This window comes from Mustela lutreola, chromosome 1, assembly GCF_030435805.1.
Source record: "Mustela lutreola isolate mMusLut2 chromosome 1, mMusLut2.pri, whole genome shotgun sequence".
In the NCBI taxonomy this organism is placed as follows: domain Eukaryota; kingdom Metazoa; phylum Chordata; class Mammalia; order Carnivora; family Mustelidae; genus Mustela; species Mustela lutreola.
This window is the reverse complement of record NC_081290.1, coordinates 247,509,834-247,534,124: the sequence shown is the minus strand read 5'-3', so window position 1 is coordinate 247,534,124 and position 24,291 is coordinate 247,509,834. Positions and strand designations below refer to the sequence as shown.

At 47.7% G+C, this 24,291-nt stretch overlaps 1 protein-coding gene across 6 annotated transcripts in view; it reads left to right on the top strand.

Moving 5' to 3' along the window:
• SERGEF (secretion regulating guanine nucleotide exchange factor) overlaps positions 1 to 24,291 on the top strand; it is a 216,842-nt gene that overhangs the window by 176,970 nt on the left and 15,581 nt on the right. Inside the window, exon 11 of one of the 6 annotated variants that reach the window (XR_009345400.1) lies at positions 16,165 to 16,249. The exons of the other annotated variants lie outside the window; for them this stretch is intronic. The gene's annotated coding sequence lies outside the window, so the exon portion shown is untranslated. The remainder of the gene's footprint in view (positions 1 to 16,164; positions 16,250 to 24,291) is intronic. 6 annotated transcript variants of the gene reach the window in all.

The following is a 24,291-nucleotide window of genomic DNA, read 5'->3' as shown; positions in this document are numbered from 1 at the left end:
TAGTTAACGAGGGAGCTGGAGCTGGAGGTAGGGCTAGAACCAGATCTTCTGGATTCAGGTCCAGTGGTCTTTTCCACTCCAAGATGAGATCTGTGCTTGGGAGATTCACAGTCTTTCTGGTGGAGGAAGATTGAAGGAAAAAGAAGGGCGAAAGGAAAAGCCTGGGGTGGCTTTTATATAAAGTTCAGAAGAAAGGTAACACCTGAGGTCTTTAATCAGGGCCATGGGGTGTTGGGAAGGGGCTGATGGGCGAGACAAAACAGAGGTCCAGTCAGCAGGGTGTACATGTGGAAGGCAAACAAGAGGGAGATGTCTGCTTGCCTTTCTTCAGTTGCTGTTCTTTACTGGATTGTACCATTGGGTTCCTTTCGGTAAGCTACCTTGCAGTGAGGAAGAAAGGGTACAAATCCAAAATAAATGTATCCAACATATCGGTGTTTCCTCAGTTGAGCCTTTTTGTAGTTTTTTTTTCTCTTCTCTTCCCTTTTCTTCTTTCTTTCTTTCTTTTTTATTTGTGTGTGTGTGTGTGTGTGTGTGTGTGGTCCCTGCTGCCTAGATGGTCTGGTTCTTTTCCAGAACCTGGCCTTCTAGGTCTTAACATCTTCAGAAATGTGATCCATCCCCCAGCTACCACTCTGGCTTCTTGGCTTTACACGTGGGCTATGGGAACTGCCATCATCATCTGAGTGTCTCTGGTTTTAGGTTTCCTGCCAGGCCCTGTGAAGGTGCAATCTTGTATGACTAGCATCCTATCCCATGACTCTAGGTTTGGAACCAAAGCCCTGAAACAACCTTCAACAGACACTGAGCTCTAGAATATGCTGGGAACCCGGCCTGAAGAGGGCACTGGGGTGAGTTCTAGTCATTTGGGGCCCTGGCCCCAGAACTGTATACCCCCTGTCCCAGAACCTGGGGAGAATTAAAATGCAGATTCCTTAGCTCTATCTTATACCTACTGAATCAGAATCTCTGGAGGCTGGATGCCAGGACTCTATTTTTTTTTTTCAGGACTCTATTTTTGACAAGTGCTCCAGGTGATTCTTATGAACCTAAAGTTTGAGACTCTGCCTTAGATCGCCTTATTTTTCATCTGGGCTTCAGTTTCCTTCTTTGAAAATGGGGAAATTATGTTTTCAATTATTATGAAAATAGAAAAGCACTTTGAAAAATGCTAAAAGCTTTATATAAGATAAACCTTGAGGCAGGGTCATTAGGCTTTCTCTTTAATATCCTCCATCTCATGCATCCAGATCAGCATCATTCACTGGGTGCCTAATCCATGCCTAATTTGTGTCCATGCACTGTGCCAGGCTGAGACTGTGGAGATGAATACAATGTGGTCCCTGACCTCAAAGGGTTGGAGATCAATATGGAAATGAGCATTCGATGACAGTTCAAGACCAGCTCGGGGTGGGGTGGGTGCGGTAGAGAAGTGGTCATTAGTGCTTTGGGAACAAGAGCAGGAACCAGCTGTCAGGGAAAAGCGTCGCCAAGGGAGTGTCACCAAGGAGGTGACCCTGGAGCTGTGTCTTGAACACAAATGTGGATTGTTCCAGGAAGGAGAGCCTCTTTCACAGTCTTTCCACTCGTTTCCTTCTTCCATTCCATCAAGTTCTCTCAGCAGTTTGCTCCTCCTGCTCCCCTCGCCCCCTCAAACCAATCTCAGGGACTCAGTGGTCTTGGCCATTTCCTCCTTCACCCTCCCAAAACCTGCCTTCAGTGTTAAGTCAAAGCTTTGGTTTGGTTATAAACACGGGGGTTTAAAACAGTGCCTTTTTGTATATGGAGGAAATGTCATTTACATTGTTACCCCAGAAGTTTTCATCTGAAATGATTTCAAGTCCTTCTGGAGATGGGGGTTTTTTTTTGGTAAATTTGCCTTTTACATCAGCCAGCTGATGTATTGTGCTTTGTTAGTTATTGATTGATTGATTGATTGAGGGAAAAAGATTCGTGACAAGTGGTTTTCCCCAACCCTTGTTGTTTTACTAGGTAAATAATCAGTATTTGGCTTACCTATAAAGAATCAAAGATTAATACATAGTCTAAGCTAAGTTGCAGAAGGACCTTCTTTGCATTATAAGGTAGAACACCACCAGCTCAGGAATCATAAACTTAAACTGACATAGCCGTTCACCTAGTACACTGCCCATGTATGTCCTTTGTATTCAAACAGTGATCCACAAACCATCTGCCTTGGCCTTGGCCTTGGCCTTGGCCATCACTAATTAGAAATGCAGAACCTCCGGTCCTAGCTGAGATCTGCTGGGGTCAGAATCTGTACTTTAGCAAGATTCCCTGGCAATTCATCTGCCCATTGAAGTTTAAGAGAGACTCTGAACTTAGTGATTTATCCCCATTGATTAAGACACTAAAGTCTGGAGAGACTAAGGAACTTACCCAAGATTACATTAAAGGGAGAGCCAGGATTCAAGCCCTGTCCTGTCCAGTTCCAAGTTTAGTGCTCTGTCTACTGTACAGGTGAGCTTCTTTGTGCTGTATTAATTAAAGAGCACTTCTTCAGTGGTTCCTGGTCACTGAAGAGTAGGACAATGACACTTTTTCAAGGTACAAATGTATCTTCTTGAGAGCTGCAGGGGAAAAGGAGAGTCAAGGGGAGCTCACGTACCGAACTTTGACTTTATGCCAGGCACTTGGAAAGTCTGCATGACAGGTAGCCTTGTCTCCATTTTACAGATGGTAAGAACTCTTTGCATTTTCCTGAGTGTGCCCATCCTATAGGGGCTCTTAGTAAGGCAGAAGTTGGAGGTGATGTTTAATGGTCTGACACTAGGATTTCCTGGGGCAGAGGTCAAGGCCTCAGAGATGTTGTGAGCATTTGTTTTCATCCATGAAGATCCTCTGCCTGTGTGAGGCCAGCATCTTCCATGACTAGTCAGGTTTGGTGGCGTCCCACTCTTTCCAAAGTCAGGAATTCAGGCTTCGGTCACTTGGAACTCCTCTTGATTTATGAACAACTCTGTCTCATAGAGTAAAAGAGGTTTTCCCAAAGAGGAGAAAATAGCTTAAAAGAAGGCCTTGAAGAATCAAGATGACAGTATGTATTATTTATAAGGGCCTAAAATAAGTGCCGGATCCTCCACTCAAAGTGAGCAGGCGACAGCCAGCACCGTTGTGGAGTGGATCCCAGCCGAGTCCCGCTCAAGCCACACGCCAGGGCCGGTCAGCCACGGCGCCGCTCAGAGGCCCAAGGGTCCTTCTTGGCAGGGGGCTCCTGCTGCTGGTGCAGGGTGGCCATGCAGCTGCTAGGAATGGGTCCCAGTTACAAATGGGTATCACAGATCAGCTAAATGAGGAGATTCTTGAAGGAGAATGGGAGAAAGGTAGTGAGAGTCTCTGGATTGGTGGGAGTTGGTAGGAGCACACACACACACCAGTTGTAAGATTATATTGAGTTCCTGATTTAATAACCTGAGGATGCAGGTATGTCCTGAGAGTAAGGAGGCCAGGCAGGACAGGAGGAGATGGTGGAGTTTCTCAGCCTTGTCCTCTCTGGCTCCTGGTTCCAGAACAGAGCATACAGCTGCTGGTGATGCTGTCCACACAGAGGAGGCCCCTTCTCATCCAAGAAATAGCTACTTCTTGCTGCCGCCCAGATCTTTTTTACTCAAGGCCTGGCTCATCATTCCTGAAGAACTTAATAATTTCTCTGTTTTCTTTCAAGAGAAAGTTTACAAACATTTCTCTTACAAAAAGCTCTCCTGCTTCTGGAAGCATACTCAGGGTCAGCAAGTCTACATTTTGGCCAGGAGGGAAGAGACAGAGTCAGTGTCTAGTAGGAGTCTCTGATCAACAGCCAGCATTATGGAAACCCATTTTCCTGTCACCCATCCCTTCCTTGACTCTGCCATACTACCTTTATTATCATGGGTGCTTGTGATACTGACTTTGACCTGAGGACCCAAACCCATTTGTCCATAGAGGGCAAGATCCCATGGCAGGAGGGAGGTCACTAAAAAAGAGAAGGTGATATCTGGGACTTCTGGGGACACCCAGGGCAGTCATGAGATTATGTGCTGGCTTTAGAGTGATTATGAGTTTGCTCATGAGTTTGGCTTTAGAGTGCTTATGTGTTTGCTCATGTGCTGGCTTTAGAGTGATTATGAGTTTGCTCCCAGCGGGCTGGGATTTGAACAGAAGCCATTGCCTTCAGAACCTCTCACCCATCTCTCCTCCTTCCCCTGCTTCATCTTCTTCTTTCCTCTTCCTCTTTCAAATTTCTCATCTGGGATGTGGTGACTACACTTGAAGGAGCTGGAGGGAAATGCTTTCAGTGGCTCTCACTGTATCTGGATGTTGCTTTGTGTCCTCTGTTGGCTGATGGCCTCCTCCGCAGCCATGGGAGCTAGCTGTGGTCCATGGGTCCTAATGCAGTCCCCTGGTAGTGTCAACCTGGCATTTCTGCTGCTTCTAGTCTCAAAGGTCTTCCAGGTTCTTCCTACTAGAATGGTTACCCCTGGGCATCAGTAACCAGGGCACCCATGCCATTGTGTTGGGTTCACCTCCATGCCCTGGCAGTGTAGGGAGCCTTCAAAAAGATGGATATCTGACTTTTCTGTATCCCATCTCCTGATTCAGAATAATAAGATTAAAAGAAATCACCAGCATTTTAAAATCCAGGTTATCTAATGAGTATTTGAGTGAGGAGCAGCATGGTGTAGAAGGACATGGTATTTTGAACCGATTTGTTTCATATCCCATCTCTGCTGCTTTCTAGTTGTGTGATCCTGGACTGGTCACCTGATCTCTCTAAGCAAGAAATGCCTTGAAGAACCCTACTGGAGATAAAGATAATGCAGATAAAGGGCCTACATATGTGGTGTGCTTGATAAGGAATGGGGAATATCATCATTCTCAAAACCAGAATAGTTTTCTTAGCCTAGAACTTAGCCTTAAACTTAGCCCTAAGTACACCTGAGTTCTTTCATGTGCTTTCTAGCAAATGTGGGATTTAGACTACTTGCTACCACAGTTACTCTATTTATTATTTTGGTTACTATTACTATTATAGCTTTTATTCTGGTAAAATACACATAACAAAACTTGCCATTTTAATCATTTTCCATTACAATTCAGTGGCATTAATTACACTGACATTGTTGTGTCCCTGTCCCCACCATCTATCTCTGGAACTTTGTCATCTTCCCATACTGAAACTCTGCCCGTTGATCAATGACTCCCCATTCCCTCCTTTGCCCAGTCTGGTCACTCTTTTTCAATAGCATGCTCCAAGTTCTTTACTGTCTTTCTTCTCATGAAATGGGGGTTAGAAAGGGGCTTTTAGTGAGTTCTCTGAACTCCTGCTGGGGAGACTGGGAGATAAAGGTCTCTGCCATTTGCAGCAACCTTTAGGGATTGCAAATGGTTACAAAATAGATGTCAATTCAGCTGCTTTTTATGGGTTGGATCTGCAAAGAGCCTTCCAAGGACTGGTACATTTCTTCTAAAAATACCCAAGGATGTGGCTTGGCATCGCTTTGGGGAGAAACCAACAGTTTTTAAATTCTTCAATAGCATCTACCTCCTGGTGAAGATTAAATGAAAGAACTCATGTCATGTGTATAATACAGTGCCTGGCAAAGATAAGACCTGTATATGTAGGCTCTTGTGACTTGTTACTGCACTCTGGCGGAGCTATTATGTATATGTATTATGTATAATGTTTGGGTATTTAATCCCCACAAGAGACAGATATCATCTTCATTTTACATGAGGCAGCTAAGGCTCTGGGCTGTTAACACCCCCAAATTACTGAGCTTATAAGTAGTGAGTAGCAGAGTGGGGATTCTTTCTCTTGGTAAGATGCCACCTGTTGTGCTATACCAAGAAAGGAACTCTGGGTCAGTTGTATTGACTTCATTCTCAGTATTTCATGTTTCCACCTACCCTGGCCTTTCTCTGGACTCCTGTCTTCTTGCTATTTCCTCATAGAGTCACACACCAAATGTCCCAGTTTCAGAGCTTTCTGGATTTACCAGCCCCCAGTTACTGTGCCATTTCGAAGTGATCACTCACAGTCTTAATAAGCTCCTTGCTCTAGAGAAAGAAACAGAAACCATGCTGCTTCCAGAAGAGAAAGAGACACTGGAGATCATTCTCCCTTCATGTGGGCACAGCGGAAAGGCCATCTATAAGCCAGGAAGAGAGGGTTCACCAGAAACCAACCTTAACAGCATGTTGATTTTGGATTTCTAGCTTCCAGAAATGTGCGAGAACACATTTCTATTCTTTAAGCCACCCAGTCTGTGGTATTTGTCATTGGTGGCCTGAGGAGACTGATACACACATGTACAAGAAGTCTTGGTGATGTTCAGTCTGGGGCTAGCGTAGTAAGGTTAAGAAAGTCCTTAGACTTTCTTCTTCAAGGCTTTCTCATGGTCTAATATAGTTGCTGGAGTTCTGGCTGTCACATCCATATTCAGGCAGGAGGTAAACAGATGGAAAGAACACAAAAAGTAGCCCTTGTTAAGACACTTACCCAGAGGTGATACCCAACAGTGCCCATCTGCAACTTATTGGCCCAAATGTAGTTGATTCTAGTTGATTCATTACGATTAGCCACACCTAATCATAATGAAGGCTGGGAAATTAGTCTTGTGGCTGGACACGTGGCTTCCCTGACTGAAATCTGGGAGAATGGATCTTGAGTAGATAGCCTCAGCAAGCATGAGCACTTTGGGGAATGAGCAGTCTGGAAATGAGCTTCTCGGTCACAAGAACAGTCCTACTTCTCAGAGCCTATGAGCCGCCACCGGTACCCTGAGCAAGCTATAAGAGGAGAGGCTCTTGCTGCCCCAGAGTAGCCTGTCCCCCTGCTGGGCTGGAGGGAATGGCTCAGTTTGCTGTCAGCTGCCTTCCCAAACTTTTCTTAACCCATTCACTGGCACCTTGTCCCTAGCCCCATTCCCTGAATATGCCTGCACTCACCTGCCTTCCAGTTCCCTCTACCTGAGCTATGCCCTCTGCCCTTTGACACCCTAATATCTTATCCATCCTTTCAGGCCCACCCAAACATTTCCTCCTGCAAGCACCTGGGGTATCCTATATTCCCATGCACTTTGCCTACATGTATATTTTAATATTCATTATGAGCTGCTTGCAATTAAGAATTATGTAGAATATTGTCTCTACTTTGTGTGTATGTGGATGTTTACATAATAAGTTTTTCATATGTGCCTGCCCCAAGGGCAGGGATGGCATCGTCTTGTTGCCATACTACCAGGATTTTCCAAGCATTTACTGGGCATCTACTAAGTGTCAGGCATTCTGCTTGGCCCTAGGGTTACAGCAATGAGCAAAACTGTCCCTGACCTCGTGATGCCTGATAACCTGGGAACACAGGGAGTTGCAGAGGTTAGGCAACAAATTGGTAAATACATAAAACATTGGTAAATATGTGATTGCAAATTATGAGAAATACTGTCAAGGAAAAAAACAGGATGCAATGAGAGAGAAAAATGGAGGGATGGAGCATATTATAGGTGGTGTCTCACATAGACCAGATTTTAGTTCCTGCTCTCCCATACAGAACAATTCCACATAATTTATGTAGGTTCTCCCCTGTGAAAGAGCTGGAACCTAACTTCCCATTCCCTGAGTGTGGGCTCTGCTCAGTGACTTGCTTCCAAAGCGTAGACAGGGGTGGCTGGTGGAAGGAAGCAGAACTTTACAGGGAAGAAACCCAGCGAATGTTACTAAGGCCAGATGATCGGGGTGAACAGCATCAATGATAAACTAAGTCAATATTAAATACCTTGGATATGACGCAATGAGGAGGGCCCTTCACTTCTGTGAATCCCAGCCTAACCATGAGTAAAACGTCAGAAAAAAATAATCTGAGAGGCGTCCTACAAGATACCGTCTAGTACTTCTAAAATGGTCAAGGCCAACAAGCACAGGGAAGTCAGAAATCAGTAACAGACCTGAGGATCCTGAGGAGACGTGACAACTAAGCCTTCCGTGGTGTCCCAGATGGCCTTCTGGAGCAGAAGGACCATAGGGGAACCTCTGGGAGTCTAAACAGAGTGTAGCATTTAGTGAATAATAGTGGTCCCTTTGTTGTGACAGATGAGCCACACACTCACATAAGAGGTTAATAAGAAGGCCCCCCTATTTGGGGAGAGGCACTTGGGAGCTATACTATCTTTTCAACTTCTCTATAAAATCTCACACTATTCTAAAATTAGAACTTGATTAAAATAAGTCCCTGTTCTCCTGCTCCCTGACTCTGTGAGCCGGGCAAGCCCCCTCACCCCGCTGGACTTGGTTCATCCGCAGAATGGGGGTGACAGCACCCTCACAGCAGGATTGGGAAAAGGCTTCAGTGCGACAGCGTGTGGCAGCGCTGTGGCAACAGTGTGCCCACATCACTGCTCAGCATGCAGATTCCCCTCCTGCCCCTGCAGTTCCGCACAGAGACATGCTCCAGAGGCTTCCCCACATGCTGCAGTCCCTGGGACCCCCAGCGCGGCCCATGGCCTTTCTAGTCAGACTTCTGTGCAGGAAACTTTGCCCTCACCTCTCTTGACAGCTTGCTCTGAGGGATTAAGACTGCATTTTTATTTTCATATTTCACTTGATCCCCCCCCCCCTTGAATTTGGTATTTCTCTTCAGGAATCAGCATATGATTCAAACTGCCAGTTCTAAATTTAGTCCTGCCTGTGATACGGAGAATGCATTTAGTGCTGCCTGGGATATGTATTCGGAAATAATGGTTTTATTTATCCACATCCAGTAATTCTGACTGCCTGCTGGGTTCTTTCAGGAAAGAGTTTGTCATCTCCTTTCCTCCTAATGATGAAATGTTGCCTGCTCAGGTCCCAGAGGCCCAGCCTGAGCCAGAGGCTGGTGACTTGAGTCTCTGTTTAATTAAACAATATCATTCCTGGGATTCTGCAGTCGTGGGTTCTCTCCAAGGCTTCTGTTTAGAAGGAGCTTGGAAACAAGGTCTAGAAAGAACTGAAGGCCTCTTTGAAGCCCATAGGTTTATTTCTGGTTACTGGCATGATAAGATTTGCCCCTTTGGCACTAGAAAGGAGGGGGCTGTTCCACAGGTCTGGAGTGTGGTGCTCTACTTTGGGTGCTGAGGATGTGGAAGTAAATCACATACGGCCTCTGCCCTTGTAGGACTACAGTTCACTCATGTATTCAGACCAACAGATTGGGCCTTTACCGTGTGCTTGACACCATGCTGATCGTTAGGGCTATAGGAGTGACCCTCATCAGACAAAGTCCCCCTCCCTGAGAGGCCCACGTTTTTATACATGTGGCCCATATGGCTCCGACATAAAGCAGAAGATGGATGTCATGTGTGATGAGCTAAGGAGATAAGCACAGTGTTTGATTCCCAGGACTGCAACAATTGAAGTACCACAGTCTGAGGGGCACAGTTCTGTCTGAAAACAAGGTGTCGGCAGGCTGTGCTCCCTCCAGAGGCCCAGGAGAGCATCCGTCCTTGCCTCTTTCGTCTTGAGGTGGCTCCTGGTGTTGTTTGGTTTATGGCTGAGAACATTCTCTGCTTCTGTCTTCACATGGCCTTCTCCTGTTTGTGTCTGTCTCTCCGGTCTGACTCTTATAAGGACTCTTGTCATCGGATTTAGGGCCCACCTGGGTAATCCCAGATGATCTTATCTCAAGGCCCTGAACATAGTCGCAAAATTACATCTGCAAAGACTATATGGGGGGAACACACCATTTGCTTCTTCCAGCTCCGGATGGCTGTCGGCATTCCACGACTTGTGGCCCCCATCACCCCAGTCTTTGTCTCCAAGGTCACATGCCTCCTCCTCTTTTCTCTCTGTGTCAGAAGCCCCTCTGCCTTTTTCTCTTTTGTTATTGTTGTTTTTTTTATTTATTTAAAAAACATTTTTTATTATATTCAGTTAGCCAACATATAGTACACCATTGGTTTTTGATTAGTGTTCAGTGATTCATTAGTTGCATACAATACCCAGTGCTCATCACCACACGTGCCCTTCTTAATACCCATCACCTGGCATCCCCATCCTCCCACCTCCTTCTGCCTTTCTCTTAAGAGGACATTTGTGATGGTGCTTAGGGTCCATGCAGATAATCCAGGCAATTTTTTTATCTCAAGATCCTTAACTTAATCACATCGCTAAAGACTTTTTTCCAAATAAGGACACATTCACAGGTTCTGGGGGGTAAGATATGGGCATATCTTTTGGAGGGCCACTAACCCACCACACGATGCAAGGTCATATAGCCTTTGAATAGCCTGTGAGATGGGCTGTAGTCCTGTTTTCCACCTGAGGACATTATGGTTCACAGAAAGGAAGTGCTTTACCTGAGGGCATTCAAAAAGGAAGGAGCCGAATCAAGGATGGATTCCAGGAGATGCTTGACTCTGAAATCCATTCTTTTCCTCCCATGGCTCCTGACCAGATAGACTTTTGAGCAATCTGTCCTTTTGCTTTAAAACCCAAGTGGTGGGGTTCCTGAGTGGCTCAGTCATTAAGTGTCTGCCTTCGGCTCAGGTCATGATCCCAGGGCCCTGGGATCAAGTCCCACATCAGGCTCCTTGCTCAGCGTGGAGCCTGCTTTCCCTCTCCCTGATGCTCCCCTTTCTTGTGCTCTCTCACTCTCTCTGACAAATCAATAAATAAAATATTTAAAAACAAAAACCACAAGTGGCCATGGGAAGCCCACATCTGGCTCTACCAGCATTAAGATCTGGTAGGAACTAGTCTGAGACCACTGTTAGCTGAGAGCAGGCTGAGGTGGAGATGGAAAGGAAGTATGGGGGGAAGGACGAGAGCAGGGAGGCAGAGGGCTGCTAATGAAGGGGGGCATCTAGAGCCAGGCTTGGGGAGGAGATACCTCCTTAATGAGGGAAATAGCATATAGAGGAGAAGTGGGCCATGCCTTGCCATCTCCCGAGTTTTGCACCATGCCTTCTCCTCTGTGCTACCTGCAGCTGGGGAAACCTGGCCAGAGATGCTGGTACAAATGGGGGACCTGAGAATGTGGGGGGAAGGGCTCTCTGGTTCGTGCCAGCTGTGTCCCCGGCATTTCCTGAACACTGCTCTAAGGGGGGCGGTAGGAACTCAGAGATGGATACCTTGTGGTCCTTACCCCAGAGGTAATACAGCAAAGGAGGAAAACACAGAGCGTCACATCCCACGCTGCCTTTCTTTCACTGTGTCACCTCTGTCCAGGCATACTTTACCTTTCCAAGCCTTGGTTTTCTTGTCTGGAAAAAATATGGATTTTTTTTTTTTGAGATTTAAAGGAGTTAAAAATGAGAAATGACTGGCACAGCCCAGAATATAATAGAGGCCATCAATGTTACTTCCACTGCATTAGAAACTCACTTTCTGGGCCAGAGCAGTGGTTCACAAACTGTAAGCTCTGGGACCTAGAATCCAGGGTAGAGAATAGGATCCCCAAATCACTACTTACACCTCTAAACAGCATTGCTTTCAAATATTTGGAGATGGGGTCATATTGAGTCAGATACAGTTACATTTAAAAGCTTATTGAATTCATAGTGACTTCTTACTATTATGTGTTGCTTGATCAGCGTGTCTGAAAAGATCCTGAGGTTCTCTGATATTGAAAAGGAGTCTTCATATTCTAATATGTGGGGCATGGAGGACTAAACTGACCAGCCAGGGGAATGGGAGCAGTGTTCTTACAGAGCAGCGTTTGGGTTCTACAGAAGCATAGAGGAAAGCAGGACAAACTGCCTGGAGAGTTCCGGGGAGGAGGGGGCATATTTAGGCTAGGCCTTCAAAGATGCATTTGGGGAGCGGGCAATGCAGGTAGAGAGAACAGCAGGTTAAAAGGCAGAGTCTGGGTATTGAGGACTAAGGTTTGGGAGAGCCGTGGGGAGTGGCCAGAAAAGGAGGTGGGAGCTGGGTCAGGGCCGGGCCTGAAGGCTGTGCTAGTGGGTTTAAGATCACCCATAGGTGGGGAATCCAGGAAGGGGTTGAAGGAGAGCAGTAAAATACTAGATTGGTCCTTTAGAAAGATCACTGCCCTGATGGGGGAGTGGAGCTCAGGAGGCCTGTAAGTAAGAGGGATGTTGGGGAGAAGACGCAGAGCTCACGGCAGAGTGAGGAAGCATGAGGTTCTGGAAAGCCACCTCCTGGGCCTCAATCTCAGCTCTGCTCCTTGTCAGCAGAGGGATCCAAGCACTTCATCTCTCTGTCCGTCCATTTCCTTTCTGTACAGTGGACATAATAACGTATCTGCTTCAGAGGGCTCTTGGGAGGATTAAGTAAGCAAATGGTCTTTTTGGGACGCTCAGTCTTGGAAAGGAAGGCCATTCTAATGCACGCTACGGCACGGAGATCTGTCGAGGGTGTCACGCTCAGTGACATAAGCCAGTCACAAAGGGCAAACGCTATGTGACTCCACTCATAGCCGGTACTGAGAGCAGTTGTGCTCAGAGAGACAGGAAATAGGACGGCAGGTGGCAGGGGCTGAGGAGGGGGGAGATGGGACGTTATTCTTTAATGCGTACAGAGCTTCGTCACGGGAAGACATGAAGATGTGGTGGCGGTTGCACCATGCGATCGTGCCTCATCCCACGGAGCTGTGTGCACTTACACATGGTTAAAAGGGCAAACTTTATGTCGGATATGTTTTAGCACAATTTTTTTAAAACAACAACAACAACAAAAAATGTGTTTCACGTGCATGTTAGTTAATATTATTGTGCTAGGGAAGTGAGGATGAGGGCCTAAATTAGGACAGCAAAAATGAGGATGGAAAAGAGGAAACATCATCTTGATCTTTTTCCGCAGACCCCACAGGGCTGGGTGACCGGGAGTGGGCATCAGGTGGGACCGCATCAACTACTAGGACTGCACAGAGCCAGGCCACACGCCCGCTCTGAGGACCCATGATTTCTGCGGTTTGTCCTGCAGGGGCAGAGGGCCAGAGCCAGATGGTGCTGAGTCACCCCCAGGGCCTGGTGCTGCCAAAGGCCCATCTCTGTACCCACGTCCCAGACAGCAGCAGCTGCCACCTCCCAGGCATGGGTGCTCAAGGCTCTGCAAAGGAATAGCCTCTGGTCCCTCAAGGTCAAACCACAGTGACCTTACCACGATGGCCTCTTCTCTTCTCCATGGGATCTGAAAGTCCAGGGAGGAATCCCACCCAGAAACTTGAGAGAAGAGGCAGAAGGGCCCTTCCCTTTGATCACTAAGTTCAAGCCTGGAATATCCATTCCTTTATTTTATGGAAATCTTACAGACACCAAGACTGGGGAGGCATGTGCCACCTCACCCCTTAGGAGAGGGCCACACTGACAGGGAAAGGCCTGAGGTGCCCCCTCAATGGAACTGGGGAGCCTGTTAGGCCTTTTTAGAGAGGCAGTTGGTGTGGCGGTGAAGTTTCCAGACTCAAGCCAGAGGGTTTAGGTTCACGACTCAGCCATGCCACTATGTGACAGTGAACAAATATTAACCTCTCTGAGCTTCAGTTTCCTTAATGATAAAGGGGAGAAGCTATCACATGGGGTTTCTGTGAAATATAAATGAGATACATACATATAAAGTCTGACACATAGGTACTTAGTAAACATGTTTTCTTTCTCTGCTGTAAAATTTCATGCTTCTCTTTTTATTTTCCTTATAACCACCCTGAAAGAGTTTCTTTGCTTTTTTTGTTTCATAGATAAGGAAATTGAAACTCTGAGATTAAGAAACTTGGTCTAAATCCCCACAGGACTTGGATGGTAGCCCTGGGTCCCTCTAAGCCTTTGCCCTTCCACTGGGAAGACTCTGCTTTCTGTGTCTCACTCCATCTCGGACACAAGTAGGTTCACGTGTGAGGCCACTTCTAGAGCAGCACCTGGGTAGAGTGGACACCCAGGAAGCTTTAAGTATGTAGTGTTCAGATACAATGACAGGGAAATGTGTGCCTGGTCATGGGAATAAGGCTCTCCTAGGCCTTCTTTCCATCTAAGGGAAGGAGAGAAATATATATATCTATAGATATATTTTTAGATATAGAAAATATATGTATAATATATATATTTATTTATTTATTTATAATAAGGAGCCTTGGAAACCTCACTCATTCAAAGTCAGCTGCTAAAAGAACCTTACTGATAGCAGTGGACATCCATCCATTCCTGGTCATTTAATCTCTTTGAACCTAGTCTGCAGAAGGCAAACAGTCAATTTCCCTGCCTATATCCTGCCTACCTCATGAGACTGGCAGGAGGAACAGAGATGACACTTACAAGTTATATACTATTGGACAAGTCATTTACTCTCTCAGCACCTTGGTTTTCTTGTCTGTAAAATGGGTATAATGAAAGGACCTAAGTCTAGGGGTTGTGGTGAAGATTGACTAGCAAGTTAATGCATGTGAGGTGCTCAGAGTAGTTCTTAGTCCATTGTACATGCTCAGTAAATGCTGGTTATTCTTGGTATTACCACTAGCTTTTGCCTCTCCCTGGAGTGCTGGCTGATGGTGACCCTAAGCTCTAGGGGCTACTGTAAACATGCATGTAACTCTTTTTTGGGGGGGAAAGAAGGGGTACACAGTAACACCAGCTGCAAAGGAGGCGGGGGATTCCCTGGTTTTTCAGTAACACAGGAAACAATGCACCTGTTCCAACAGGCTTCCTAAGGGAAAGGAGGACTTTTCCTGGTCCTCAGAGGAGGGCCCTTTAGTCTATATGGGTAAAGCCACTTCTCTCTTTGAGATTTCATCAGAGAAGTGATGTCATCTGCTTGTCACCCCATTCCACGCCATTATCAGAGGAGTAAGTAGGACCCCCTAGACCAGAGCTCAGAAATTCGAGGATTGGCTTAGCCAGAAGGCAGAGTTGATTCTGGATCTCCTGACTTGGGTCCCAAGGGCAGCAAGGCTCGGTAGGACAGGTTTCCCAACCAGGGTGGGAAAAGTGTGATCCCCAGACAGGACTGGCTGTGCTTGTGCTGGCAGAAGCCAGTTTTGGGACCACACAGTCACTTGTCCCTTTAGCCAGTATGTCAAACAGGGTCATTTCTTCTATGTACCTTAACAAGTCAGTAAGTACTGCTCTGGGAGGCTGTGTCTTAGGGGCAATAAGCAAGACAGTGACCAAGTGGGAACTGTGGGAGTTTCAAATGACAGGAAGGAATGGCTGCTGCAGATGTATGTCCCAACCCCTTGGAGGGAGAGAGATGAAATTAAAGAGTCAGAAACCTCACCTTGGCAACTCTTCCTGCCTGTAGATGTTTTTTTGGATTGCTGGGATTCTTTCTTTTTAGTGCCCCTCACATTTAGTAAACTTCCACCTGCAAAGCTTGCCCTGCTTCTGCTGCACTAGTGGGAACAGAGGAAAGAGGTTTGTCCTTCCTTGGGCTGATGTGGTTCAGGGGAGGAATTCCCCCGCTTCCCTGGAGGCAGTGGTGAGCGGCCTGGGGTGAGGAGAGGGCAGCCTGGGGAGGCGGAGCAAAGCCTGCTTGCGCCATCACCGCCTTGGGGAACGCAGCCCCTTCATGGCCTGTTATTTGAGCAGAGAACACAGTCTATCTACCCTCTTCCCACCAGGAGTCAGATAGAAATAGGCTGCAGCCTGGATTTGCCTTCAGGCTGAAAACCACTCATAGATAAACAAAATCCTCGTCTTCCCCCAACACTCGACATTCGACACTCAGAGCTCAGCTTTAAAAACGATGAGACCCTGGAGGATAGATGCAGACCCAAATCCCACATCAGAAACATCCCAGGGGAGAGTGGAGAGCCTAAAGACCATGTTTTGCAAAAGCAGGGTGTCCTGCTTGAATGAACAAAACTATTCGTACCCCCAGTTCTTGCTGGCATGAACTGCACCCCCCTGGAGAAGGAGAACTCCGGAAGCAGCAATACTGTTTGTGAAAAATTCTTGTCCTAGTGTTCTTCAGAGAAATTCTGCTTCTTCAGGCCCTATGATGAAATCAGTAAAGCATGGGCTTTGGGAAATCCTTTACCAAGTGACTCAACTCTCTGGACCTCAGTTTCTTTATCTGTAAGTAAACATCAGAATAGCAAGACCTACCTCTCAGGTCTTTTAGAGGATTACATGAAGTACGCTAGATGAAAACACCCAGCCTCTCATGTATTCATGTATTAGTTGGGGTTCTCCAAAGAAACAGAACTGATAGGGCCAATCGATCTATCTCTCTCTCTCTATCTAGATTTATTTTAAAGAATTGTTTCACATGATCGTGGAGGCTGCCAGGTTTGAAGTCTTTGGGGCAAGCCAGCAGGCTGGAGATTTAGGTAAGCGTTGATGTTGCAGTCCTGAATCCAAAGGCTGGAAACTCAAGCAGGGTTTCTGTAGTGCAGCCTTGAGGCAGGATTCCTTCTTCAGGAAACATCAGTCTTGGCTGTTAAGGCCTTCAACTGTTTGGATGAGGCCCACCACAATTGACTGTAACTTACTCATATCTCAAAAAAAATACTTTCATAGCAACATCTAGATGGGTGTTTAACCAAACAGCTGGTCACTATAAGCTGGCCAGGGTGGCACAGAGTTAACCATTACACCACAAAAGGGCTCAGGTTCTCAACAAAGACATTCCCTCCCTCTCTTTCTCTCTTCTTTTCAAAGTCATTGCTGAGGTCCAAGGAGGCTTCACTCAGTGACGTCTCTGGCATGTGGGCCTGGAAGTGGTTAGAATCTGGGCGGTGAGACCTGTGTGTCCCTCCTGTCTCTCTGAGATCTATTTCTGCTGATGCTATACCCTAGGGAATCGATGTCCCTACTTACTGAGTCGAGAGCTGGAGTCACCTCCGTGGTTTTCCATTGAAGTCTGCCGTCGGAGCCATACCAGTTTTCCTCTGTGCTCTGTCCGGGCTTCCCAGTCTGCTTCTCCAGTACCTGCCGTGTGGAATTCATTATTTTGTTTTTGGAGTTGGATTGGAAGACCTGGGCAAGGCTGTTCGACCTGCCAGGATGGCCTTTCTGCCGCGGGGCTAGTTAGCAGGGATGGAGAGGCTGCGAGGAAAGGTTTGGTGGGCCAGTGAGAGTTAACTCCCTGCCCAGAATGTTTCAGGTGGCATTATGCCTGGAAGTACAGAGCTGGCCTCCGTTCCGTCTCAGGGATTCATACTCCGCAGGTGATCCAAATTGCTTCTCAGTCTAATGGAATGTGGAATTGCTTTTGCCCAAAGAATGCCTGGATGGGATTTCTAAAGCAGCATAAGGTTAAGGAAAAAGCTCCAAACCAGGAGTTAGACCTGGACCCTCCTTTGCCACTGCCTCCCTGTGTGATCGTGGACAAGTCACTTCCTGAATGTAGGCCTCAGCTTCCTCTTTCACAAAATGTTGGAAACCATACTCCATTACCGTAGATTTGCACACATAGCACCTCACCGCTTTTATTTTATCTAAGATTTTATTTATTTATTTTAGAGAGAAAGCGTGTGTGTGTGAGAGGGGGCAGACGGAGAGAATTTCAAGCAGACTTTACACTGAGAACAGAGCCCAGTGCGGGGATTGTTCGCTTTCCGCAGACTAGGTTCAAAGAGATTAAATGACTTGCCCCAGTTCGCACAGACAGGAGGAGGTGGTGTAGCTAGAATGGAGCCCAGCGCACTCGGGGGTATCCTTTCAAATATGGTAGCATCTATAGGAGAGTGCAGGGGGAGTAGACAGAAAGCCCGTGGAGGAAGCCAGTGGATGACAGCAGCATCAGAGAGGGTGTACCGCCATCACACTCCTGAAGCTCCCAAGGCTTTGGAGGCACAGGCTAGTCTTAGTGGATGGACGCCCATACACCGAGGGAGGGTTGGTCTCCAGCTACTCAAATTAAGAATGTTTTCTCATGCTATTGACAATTCAGACAACATTTAAGGAGACTTTATCACAGACCAGGCACTCTACTAGGGAGGAGGGGGCCAGAATGAGGAAGCAGACGTAGAATGCAAAGTAGACTGTCTTGTGGACTGCTGCAAGCAGAAGTATAATGAAAAGTTTTATATTTGAAATGTAAACACAGGGCTTTGGATTTACACCGGAAGGTGCATGCGATTGAGTCATCCTGGGGAGATGAAGGCAAATACAGCTGAGCCCTGAAGGATGAAGCAGGATTTGACCATCAGGAGACAGAAGGAAAAAAGAGGTCTCTGCCCTGCTCTTCCTCCTTGGCCCCCTGCGGCAGCCACTGCCGCTGCAGTGTGACAGGAAGCTGACTGCTACAGCCTGTGTGCTGGAGGACAGGGCCGGCTCCAGCCCTGGGGGAGCCCCTACCGTAGCTTGTCAGATCTGCTGCAGTGCCTGGAGAGCGCAGAGCAAGAGAGATTGTGCCTGGCAACTCTTGGAGGAGTACCCAGGAGGAGGGGAGGCACAGGGGGCCCTTGGCAGGGGAACGGGCGGCTTGGACAGGCGGCTTGGAAGGCAGTACCTTTTTTCCTGAATGTGTCTACCCCTCCTTGGGGCCTGGGAGGCTGAGCTCTTGCTTTGCAAGTGTGATGTTAGACTCAGTGTTTTGTGTCTTTATTTTAAAACTGGTTTCTTGGTCTCCCGTGCAGTTTTCTGTCAGCTCGTTGCCATGGAAAAGTCAGTTGGGGCTGGAAGCTCTTGTCCCTGTCTGTGTCAGCATTTTTGGACCCGCCAGCTGCCTCCTGCCCTTCTACAGATGGAGGGGGCACAGGACCCCACTGGGTGGGCAGTCCCTTTCTCTGCAGGGACTGGAGCTGCATCTCGATTCCCTTTGGGGTGGGAGTTTCATTCATCTGTGTACTGACTCAGCAACTTTGTCGTGCCTGCCTCTGCGGGCCAGGCATGGCGCTGTGCTCCGCCAGCACAAAGATGACTGTGGCCCGGGGCTTGGGGGCAGGGGTCAGGGTGGTGGTGGGTGGGAGGAGAGGGGAAACTCCGCATCCTCAGGCAGGACCCTGAGGGCCAGTTCTTTCACACATACCTTTCTTGTTCTGTTCTTCAGCCTCATTCTTTCTTAGAATTTAGAGGACTGTGTGTGCTTCTCCTCCAACCTTTATCACTGCTCATTTAGAATCTCCCTGGGAGTTCCCTACTAGTCTCTGCACTTCTGGATCTCATTTCCTCTCCGTGTCTCCAGCACCCGGCTTAGGATCTCAGGCAAAAGAAGGGATCCCCCAGGAAGTATGTGGCCAGTGGAACCCTTACTCAGACTCTCAGGGTGTCTGTCTGTCCTGTTTTTCTTCCTCTCTTCTGAGCCTAGAGGCAGCGTGGGTGGCAGCATGAGCCAGTGGAGAAAGGAAGGACTTTGGAACCAGATCAATCCGTGCTTGAGTTCTGGTACAACCTTTTTCTAGCTGTATGATCTCAAGCAAGTGGGTCCTTCACTTGGAGCCTTAGTCAAACCTCATACTTTTCTTTAAACCTGAATCACCTGTCAGTCAGTAATTGAGTTTGGACATTTTAAAAACCAGCATGGGAAGTACTGGTGACCATCTACCCCTCTCGTTCCATATCCATGTGGGACCCAGTTAAGAAGAGGTTTAGAACTGTGTTATGCTAGAACGAGGAAAGATCCAGTCTCTTTCCTGACCAAGACCTCAGTTTTCCTATTTGAAAAATTTGGGAATTGGATTGGGTGATCTTGAAGATTTCTTTTTGCTCTAAAAACCTGAAGAGTCAACTTTAAAAGAAAAAAATTTCTCCATAGCTGGTGTGACCATGATCGCCAGTGCCCGAAGGTCGGAGGCTGGCCTCAGCATGACCCCTTCTGCCCGCCTCTCAAGCTACTCTCCCAGGAAGCTCTGGGCTGGAACCCTGGCATTGGCTGCAGAAATCTCTTTTGGATGCAATAGTCCTTTTGAATGCATCAGTCCTTTTGAATGCATCATCTCTGTCCACCCTAGTCTAGAGGCTAGGCTTGGCTCGTATCCCAGAACAGTGGGGAATTGCTGGAGGGAGGAGTTTGTTCCTTCTTCACCGTGTCTTGCTTTTCTTAAGGACCTGTTGCCTTCCTGAGTCTTTGGCTAGTGAGGATTGCATTTCTTGAGCTGCCTGCAAGCCAGGGCTCTGTGTCAGAGGTGAAGACATAGCAGAGGCACTCCCCCCTCCCCCAGCGTCATGGACCGCAATCCGTGTTATGGACAAACACAAACAGAAACAAAGCAGAGCCATAAAGCTCTTGAGTGGCTTCTCCAGGGAATTTACCTAGTCCTAGTCCTTCTGCCTTGGGCAAGTTCTTCCCTTCTCCAGTGCCTAGTGTCCTCTTCCGTCACGTTGAGAAGATTGGGCCAGTGATCTCCTCTTTGGAATCGGGAGAAGCTCAGCCAGGCCCCAATACCTATGCCGTTCCTTGAAGGGATCTGGAAGTTATCCAGTGTCCGTGGGCACATAGCAAGCTCCACACGCTTGTGCCTCGTCTCTGCTGCATACAAGCAAATTGGCAAGAAAGGGTAGAAACCCAGAGGAACCATACTCACCATGGAGTTGGCTCTTGCTAGGTCAGAATAGGGATCAATCATCCAAGGTGTGGGGCCTGTACGATCTAGGGATATATCCTGGAGGCTATGTATCCTGGAAGGGCCACTTGGGGTTCTTCGACAGGAATGTGAGGGGTCTGAGAGCAGGAATCTTAAGGTAATGATCGTGCGGCATTCATATTCCAAGAGGAGCCAGCCAGACATCAACTTGGGGGACAGATAGAAAGTTCTGGCCCTTAGGTGGTGAGATGGCAACAACAGAGTATAGACAGTGTCAGGGTCCTGCCCATCCAGCTACAATTAACTCAGACCCTCTAGCCTCAGAAACCCTCACCAGTCCTTTGGGCATTCCTAGTGGGGTTCAGCAGGGAGGCTATCCAAAGGAAATGGGCTCCCTCTTTGGTCAAGATTGACTTGGAAACTGGCATGACCTCAATCTTCAGGTCTTCAGTTCCCTAGGCAAGCAGAACTGGGGGAGGCAGTGGCTGACATTTTGCCAGGCCTGGAGGTGAGTCCTGTCTCTCCTCCTGGTTCGCAGTCTGGTTCACCAGTCCCTTGCCTCCATTTCAGACTCGGGCCATGATCTAGCCACCTCTGGGCCACTGTTGGGAAAAGTCAATCTTAGGCTGATACTCACTGCCTATAAATGGCGTGGAATTAGGCTAATCAGTGACTCTTAATTCCCCAACAAATGCAAGTGCTGTGCTAATTGCCAGGGTCCACGCAGGCAGATCCCTGGCTGGCAGCATCAAACAAGAGAAGCGGTAATTTGGGGGCTGGAGTGGGGGAGGGCCTGCTTTGTTGGCTGAGCCAGTTAAAAAACCGTATTACCCCGAGTGAGCCATAGTGCAGAGAGCCGGGGTCGGGCCTCCTTATCAGTCAACAGCCACTTGAGTGGCCCACAAATGAGTTCGCAAGAGCTGAACCTCAACACCAGTGGAGCAATTGCTTGTCCATTAATGGGATTTTTTTTTTTTTTTTTTTTTGGCTCATTAAGGAAGATTCCACCAGCAGCCTGGGATGGCACTGCCAGGGCAGCTCATGGGGGATAAAGCATCCCGAACCTTGGTGTGCTGTTACTATGGTAACATGGCATTCCAGACACTCCAGGCAACCTTCCTGGCATCTGCTGCAGTGAAAGATTCAGATGGAGAAGGGCCACTGCTCTTTCTCCAGTAGAAACTGAGCAAATTGTGAAGGCAGGGAGCCATGCACCGAGGACCAGACCTTAAAGGAAAATGCTGTTCCATTGGTATGGGAGCTTGGTGAAATGGCATTGAAATAGCTAAAGCTATCTGTTCTGTCTGTTCTAGTCTATCTGGGTGAGCCGCAGGATCAGGAGAGACTACCCGGAGGAAGAAAGTAAGAGGAGATGGGTAAGAGCAGGGGGAACAGTATGAACACAGGCCCGGCTGGGAAGGCAGATGAAGTGAGTAGATGGGGTAAACAGTTTGGTTTGGTGGGAGAAAAGACATTGGTGGAGGTAGACAGGTGTTGGCTTTGCCTCTCTGAAACTTGCTGCTCTGAGCCCTAAGCAAAAGCCTGATGGTGGCCTCACTCCACCCAGGTAGTGGGCGGAGGCCACTCTGCTCCCTTTCCCGAGGTATGGAGACTCATCTCTGCACCTCACACCTCACTTTAGGGGCCCATTTCTTATTCTGTGTCTGGCTCCCGAGTGTTTGCCTTATCTCTTGTACCCACTAGCATCATTGACCCTCTGCATTTCATAGACAAACTGAGATCCGGGGGGGAAGATGCTTGCCTGAGGTTTCCGAAACACGGAAGCCATGGGACATAGGAGTTAAGAACTTAGGTTCTGGAGACAGACTGACCTGGTTTGAGTCCTGACTGCACCATTCAGTTTCCAGGGGAGCCTGACCCTCACCTTTTTCAGGGGTGAAATAGGGCTCCTGAACATTTCTGCCCACTCAGGTATTACAGGTAAGAACTGAGAGCATGCAGGTAGGGCCACAGAAATCCGGAATGTGGGAAGCACTTAGAAGATGTTGGTTAGTGAGAGATAGTTCCTTAAGTTCCTTAAGAAACGGGGACCACTGGGACGCCTGGGTGGCTCAGTGGGTTAAAGCCTCTGCATTCAGCTTGGGTCATGATCCTGGGGTCCTGGGATCAAGCCCCACATTGGGCTCCTGCTCAGCGGGGAGCTTGTTAAAAAAAAAGAGAAAAGAAACAGGGACCACCTTTTTCATCTTTGCTCATTCCTCCTTCTCTTTCCTCGTATGCATGAACACCAGATAGTATTGCATCTGGAATTGATAGTAGAAAGATGTTTGTGGATTGGATGGATGCTTGGAATAAAGAACTGCCCATTGATGGGCTTTCCTCTCCGGTCAGGTATGCTCAGCTCTGGTGCTATTCAGTCTCCACAGGCCTGAAATCAGACAGGCCTGGGGTCCTGTGCAGCTCAGGTCTGAGACCCTGCTGCCCTGTGGGGGACTTAAACTTACCAGGACTGTTGGTTTCTTGAAGGACAGGAATAGATTCCTTCAACTTTGGGCACAGTACATGGTATAAATGGTAACTAGTACATAGCTTTATAATATACAGAAGGTTTGCATTCGCTCTCACACGAATCCCACTGGAGCGTGGGTCAAGAATTCTGTCCCCACATTCAGGAGGAATTCCTGGAGGCTCAGTACCGGGGAGTGGGTGCTCTGGAGGCACACAGCAGGGAGAGCTGGCACAGGGGCGTGGTCCTGTCTTCTGACTTCGGCTCTGGTGAGCCACCAGATGAAAGCTCTTGGGGCCCATTTTTCTTCTGTGGGACTGAGAGCCCTGAGATGTAATCCCAGTGAGGTAAAGAGCTCTGAGCTTAGAGTCAGGATGCCATGATTTTGGTCATGACCCCATCATGCCGTTCCTAAGTGAGCACCTCTCTTCTAAACATGCTCACTCCCTGACCTTCTGGCTTTGGGTTTATAGTGAGGCCGAGGGTGCTTTGGAAAGTCTGAAACTCCAAGTGAGTGACTAGTGAGAGGGGCATTGTTTTCAGCAGATGGCGTCTCCATGAGCCACCCGGAACCCAGCAAGGCTGCAACCTTAGCACGTCCAGATGACCTCTGAAGTGACAGGCAGCCTGGATGTGTGGCAAGCGTCATCCTGAAACATTAGCCCTCAGAGCCAGAGGGCCATAAAGTGGTGCCTTCAGTTTATAGGTGTGGAAACAGAGGACCTGAGGGGGCCAGTGGCTCACCCAGGCCACATGCTGAGTCGGTGGCAGAGCTGGCCCCTCACTGGTCCGGTAGGGCTGGGCTGCCCACACCCAGCAGAGCCTGATGTTCGCCCTTGCTCTGAGTGCCTCATCTGAACTCATTTGAAAACATCAAAAGACATAAAGACAAGAGTTTTTGAAAGAATTTGAAAGAATTTTGTGTATCAGCATTTTCAATAATTTTTAAAAAATCTTTTATTATAAAAGTCATCTATGATCTGTGAAGAAAGTTTGGGTAGTAGAGAAATATTCCACTTAGAAGATAACTGAGTAATGCTCTTAAACCTCAAGAACACCCCTTTGGGGGCAGCTTGCTGTCTTTTAGATGAAGCTTTCGGACCAACGGCTTGCTTGGCCCTGTATCACCCTCTGGAAGCTTAGCTACAGAAAGTGGAAGATTAACATTTACAGAGGCCTCTAAGGCCCTCCATTCTGTGACTTGAAGCAGTTCTATCTACTACCACTAATAGTAGGAGCAGTAGTGGTTAGTGTCAGGAGAGTCTCCTCCAGGTAACACACCACTTTTTATTTTTTTTAAGATTATTTAATTGAGAGAGAGAAAGCTAGAGAGCACGTAAGTGGGGGGAGGGGCGGGGGAGGGGGGATGCAGACACCCTCCTGTTGGGCTTGATCCCATGATCCTGAGATCATGACCTGAGCTGAAACCAAGAGT